Genomic DNA, 6,386 nt, shown 5'->3' with positions numbered 1-6,386 from the left:
GCTACAATCGGGCGGAAGGCGGTGTACATGCTGGACAAGTTTCCGCCTCTCTCGCAGGGCTCACACATTTTTTTTTTCTTTTTAAATGATTATATTTCATGGACGTGTATTTTTAGGAACTATTTCTCCAGCGTTTAAATCAACATATTTTAAATTGTATTTATGAAATATGCAATTAGATCAGGGTCTTTATTTAATTGTGCATTTTATATGCAAATCTCACTGCTTCGTACATGACATTCGTTTCCTATTGGAGGTGGAATATTGAACGCGGTCCTTTATTTGGGTTTAGTGGGTTTTATCCGAGCGTGTCGTGTCAAAGGCGATAAAATGACCGGAAGCTGGATAACACAAGTTACTTGTGAAGTTGAAAAGAGGGAGTGTTTTGTTCAAGGACAGAGTGGAACCCTTTGTCTCCTTCCCGCTGTCCTAATGAATTGGTTTTAGCCTGTTTCGGAGCAAATTATCCATCCCTCCCCTCCTAATTTTCCAATTTGCTGTGTCATTTATAGCTAATTGAGGGCCGCACAGGGCTGCATTACTCTCACAAATAGGGCGATATAGTTTATCGGAGGTCTGCTTGATACAGAGGAGCCGGTAAAGCAAACATCAATTGTGAGACCATATAGAAGATGGGGATTTTCCCCGGAGGCTTTTTTTTGCAAAGAGGCTTTAATTATTTCTCAAAGGCAATCCCGGCCGTTGCTACTTGCTCCTCATTTTATGGCCTCTCCTCCTCGTCTGTCCTGTAATGGAGATAATTAATGAGGTGAGAATTCACTTTATTTCATCCCTGCTCTGTTGCCTCTTCCTGGAATTTACATCACATAAGAAATGAGAAGAGGTCCAGAATGAGGAGGAGAAAGGAGCAACTTTTAGGCGTCGGTAGACTTTGTAGATCATGATTATAACCAGAAAGGTAAAGATTGAAGCAAACTATTCTTGGTGGAACATCACGAAACTGTGTGTCCATTCTAACAAACTGTAATTATTATACATTTTTGATCCGTATACTTATTTTTTTTAAATCCATTTGACACAGAAAGACCACTCAACTGTTCACTTCACACATGGTCTCAAGAGTGGATGTGTGTAACAAAGTACCCTAGCTGTCTTCCCGGATGCAAATGCTCAAATATACATCCATCTTTTTCCACTTATCCGAGGTCAGGTCACGGGGGCAGCAGCCTAAGCAGGGAAGCCCAGACTTCCCTCTCCTCAGCAACTTTGCCCAGCTCCTCCCGGGCAACCCTAGGCATTCCCAGGCCAGCCGGGAGACAGTCTTCCCAACGTGTCCTGGGTCTTCCCCATGGCCTCCTACCGGTTGGACGTGCCCTAAACACCTCCCTAGGGAGGCGTTCGGGTGGCATCCTGACCAGATGCCCGAACCACCTCATCTGGCTCCTCTCCTTGTGGAGGAGCAGCGGCTCTTCTCATTGAAACACAAAGTTTTGTGATAATTTAAGATACGATTACTCTGACAACCACATTTCTAAGAAACAAATAAATAAACAAACATCCCCTGCAGAGGACGCTGGTTCTCACATTTACATTTCTACATAAAGGTTTGCATCACACAACAAATATCTTAGTGCTGAGGGCTGATCAGGAAGACCTCGAGCAAGTTTGTCACGGTGCCGTCAGCAAACCTGAGTTTTTATCTAACTTTATTTACGGCAGTAGATGTTTCCCTCCATCAGAACCCGGCTGGTCACCTGACCAACACAAGTCCACAAAGCAACATTGCGCCACTCACTCCTATTTACCAGTCAGCCGTTTCGCTTCGGCGACATTTTTCCCCGGCAAAAGGTGGGTGTCGACCCCGTGGTTGTTCTGGGTTGAATTGAGTGAGAGACAGTGGCAGGCGGCGGCGATGTAAGTACGGGAATAAATCGATTAGGGGGCAGCACTTGACGGATGGGGGTCTATAGGAGGCCTCGGCGCGCCGGAGAATTAATTTCTCCGGGAGAACATGCCCCCGCCAGGTTCATCTGTCTTGGTGGGAAGTTTGGCAGGTTCCCCAAGGCTGCCGGCTCAATTAACCAAAGGGCTCAGGGAGAAAATGGCGTTGTTGGGGAAAACCTCCTTGGTGGTTACAGGGGGAGCCAAGCAACCAACACTTTGGATGAGGGGGGTCTAATTGGTTTTCATTGAGGGGCCACATTGCAGTTCTGGCTGCTCTCAGAGGGCCGATTGCTACAGTGAATATATAAGAATTATATTATGTAATCGCCTCATTACGTTATTACACAATTCCCTATGGATCTCTATTGTTGACATACAAATTGATGGATAGCGTACTTGCTTTAGAAATCATAAACAAGGGAGATAAGGATAGAAAATGTTTCAAATAATATGTTACGAATACAGTGGCATCGCACCTTTTTCCAACAGAGACCTTATAATAAAAAGTCAAACAATGTTGATATTGGTGTTGTCCCGATACCAATATTTTGGTACCAGTACCAAAATGTATTTGATACTTTTCTAAATCAAGGGGACCACAAAAAATTACATTATTGGCTTTATTTTAACAAAATATCTTAGGGTACATTAAACATATGTTTATTATTGAAAGTTTGTCCTTACAATAGTTAACATACAAGACACCTTGCCTTTTATTAGTAAGCAAACAAAGGCTCCTAATTAGTCTGCATGCTAGTATTTTGTCAACATTATGAGGGACAAACTGTAAAAACGGATTATCAATCCACTTGTTCATTTACTGTTAATATCTGCTTACTTTCTCTTTTAACATGTTCTATCTACACTTCTGTTAAAATGTAATTATCACTTATTCTTCTGTTGTTTGACAATTTCCATTAGTTTTGGACGATACCACAAATGTAGGTATCGATCCGATACCAAGTAGTTACAGGATCATAGATTGGTCATGATTTAAGTCCTCTTGTGTCCAAGGACGTATTTCCTAAGTTTATAAACATAATACACATTTAAAAAAATAGAAGATGTTGCAATGCCCAAAAATATCGACGTAATCAATTAGTCGTAACGACCAGAATGTGCCTGTGCTTGGTATCATTACAGTGGATGTCAGGTGTAGATCCACCAATGGCGTTTGTTTACATTGTGATGTCGGTGAGCTACGGTGTGTAGTGAAGCATGTTTAGCCGTTCCTCGTCCTGCAGGGATGATACTTGCAAGAAACTTACTTTATTTGTCGCCATGGAGCAGGATTAGAGACTTACAAGTAGCTAAAACACTGCCGACGGCGGACTGATGTTAGCTGCTAGCTAGCTAGCCGTGTCTTAATGCACCTTCTCCTGAGGGCGTGTCAGTGTTGTAACTTCACCCTTATCGTTCGTTTTTAAGCCAATTGCGTCCATTCTACCTTTTCTGTCTACACACCGTGTCTGCTTGTAAGTACTCTGTGATTGTGCGCTGCCGAACATGCTCCTCTGTTGGTAAAACCAGCAGTGACAAGACGTGACTGACGCGGGATCGGTACATTTCAGAGACGGTATCGTAATTAAAAAATTATTCATTATTATCGGGGTACTATACTGGTACCACTACACTGTACAACCCTAGTATTGGAATTAAGCGATTGTTTTGTTGCGGTCCCCCCATTCACCATGTACAGAAATAGCATTATACAATAATGACTTTGTTGGCTTGAAACTAAAATATTGTCTTGAGTTTCATGTGTTGACGTAACGATAAAAATGAGTGATCCAGTTGTTGTCCGGACGAGTCGTTTTATTATACAGCTATTCAGAGTGCTAACTGCAAGCGACGGGCAGGTACACGGAATGTCGCAACTTGAAAAGGCCAACCTGAACACATTGCCACAGAGCAACTCCATTTTAAAAGGAGAGATAAAACAAAAGTAGTTAACAGAAGGAAAAATGATACCATACCATCCATCCATCTTCTACCGCTTGTCCCTTTTGGGGTTGCTGGAGCCTCTCAACTGCATTCGGGCGGAAGGCTGAGTACACCCTGGACAAGTCACAACCTCATTACAGGGCCAACAAAGATAGACAGACAACATTTACATTTACACACTAGGGCCAATTTAGTGTTGCCAATCAACCTATCCCCAGGTGCATGTCTTTGGAAGTGGGAGGAAGCCGGAGTACCCGGAGGGAACCCACACAGTCACGGGGAGAACATGCAAACTCCACACAGAAAGATCCCGAGCCCGAGATTGAACCCTGAACTACTCAGTACCTTCGTATTGTGAGGCAGACGCACTAACCCCTGTAGCAACGTGCTGCCCAGAAGTAAAATACATATTGAAAAAGTAAGTACAAATTACCCTTAGAACAATTTGTTAGATAAAACGCAGTTAAAAACAGTTTAAAGTCTCTCGCTGGGTTAAAAGCCAGTGAATAAAAAACGGGTTAAAGAAGGGTCTTAAAAGTAGCCAAAGAAAGGGCCTGTCTGACGTGGAGAGGGAGATGTTTCTAGAGTTTAGGACCCGCAAGCTTGTGCTTTGATTTGAGGACCTCCAGGATCACCTGACCTGAGGGACCAGGTGGGAACATAGAGGTGGAGCAGCTCAGAGACGTGGCAAGGCCACGTAAGGATTTAAAAAAGAGTAAAATAATTTAAAAAGACTCTAAAAGACACAGTCAGCCAGTGGAGGGAGGCTAAAACAGGAGTAATGTGCTCTCTTTTTCTTGTGTTAGTTAAAAGTCGGGCAGCTGCATTTTGGACCAGCTGACGTAAATACAAAATAAAAAAAGCTGGCTTTCACCACTGTACCAATCTTACAGTCCAATTTAAAAATCCCTGTCAATGCAAAAGCCCAGGTTGGTGACCGTGGACTTGAGCTGCAAAGTCAAGGAGCCAAAGTCAACAATACTGACATCCTCGGACAAGCAGAAATGCACAAAGCACCTGTAGTGACCAAAGGCGTCCAAAGGATGGCGCCACAGCACAAACAATAATAGTGTGAGAGTCCAGTCCATAGTGGATCTAACATAATAGTGTGAGAGTCCAGTCCATAGTGGATCTAACATAATAGTGTGAGAGTCCAGTCCATAGTGGATCTAACATAATAGTGTGAGAGTCCAGTCCATAGTGGATCTAACATAATAGTGTGAGAGTCCAGTCCATAGTGGATCCAACATAATAGTGTGAGAGTCCAGTCCATAGTGGATCTAACATAATAGTGTGAGAGTCCAGTCCATAGTGGATCTAACATAATAGTGTGAGTCCAGTCCATAGTGGATCTAACATAATAGTGTGAGAGTCCAGTCCATAGTGGATCTAACATAATAGTGTGAGAGTCCAGTCCATAGTGGATCTAACATAATAGTGTGAGAGTCCAGTCCATAGTGGATCTAACATAATAGTGTGAGAGTCCAGTCCATAGTGGATCTAACATAATAGTGTGAGAGTCCAGTCCATAGTGGATCTAACATAATAGTGTGAGAGTCCAGTCCATAGTGGATCTAACATAATAGTGTGAGAGTCCAGTCCATAGTGGATCTAACATAATAGTGTGAGAGTCCAGTCCATAGTGGATCCAACATAATAGTGTGAGAGTCCAGTCCATAGTGGATCTAACATAATAGTGTGAGAGTCCAGTCCATAGTGGATCTAACATAATAGTGTGAGTCCAGTCCATAGTGGATCTAACATAATAGTGTGAGAGTCCAGTCCATAGTGGATCTAACATAATAGTGTGAGAGTCCAGTCCATAGTGGATCTAACATAATAGTGTGAGAGTCCAGTCCATAGTGGATCTAACATAATAGTGTGAGAGTCCAGTCCATAGTGGATCTAACATAATAGTGTGAGAGTCCAGTCCATAGTGGATCTAACATAATAGTGTGAGAGTCCAGTCCATAGTGGATCTAACATAATAGTGTGAGGGTCCAGTCCATAGTGGATCTAACATAATAGTGTGAGAGTCCAGTCCATAGTGGATCTAACATAATAGTGTGAGAGTCCAGTCCATAGTGGATCTAACATAATAGTGTGAGAGTCCAGTCCATAGTGGATCTAACATAAAAGTGAGAGTCCAGTCTATAGTGGATCTAACATAATAGTGAGAGTCCAGTCCATAGTGGATCTAACATAATAGTGTGAGAGTCCAGTCCATTGTAGATCTAACATAATAGTGTGAGAGTCCAGTCCATAGTGGATCTAACATAATAGTGTGAGAGTCCAGTCCATAGTGGATCTAGCATAATATTGTGATAGTCCAGTCCATAGTTGATCTAACATAAAATTGTGAGAGTCCAGTCCATAGTGGATCTAACATAATAGTGAGAGTCCAGTCGATAGTGGATCTAGCATAATAGTGTGAGAGTCCAGTCCATAGTGGATCCAACATAATAGTGTGAGAGTCCAGTCCATAGTGGATCTAACATAATAGTGTGAGAGTCCAGTCCATAGTGGATCTAACATAA

The sequence above is a fragment of the Nerophis ophidion genome, linkage group LG21 (genome assembly GCF_033978795.1).
Source record: "Nerophis ophidion isolate RoL-2023_Sa linkage group LG21, RoL_Noph_v1.0, whole genome shotgun sequence".
Taxonomy (NCBI): domain Eukaryota; kingdom Metazoa; phylum Chordata; class Actinopteri; order Syngnathiformes; family Syngnathidae; genus Nerophis; species Nerophis ophidion.
This window is presented reverse-complemented; position numbering follows the sequence as displayed.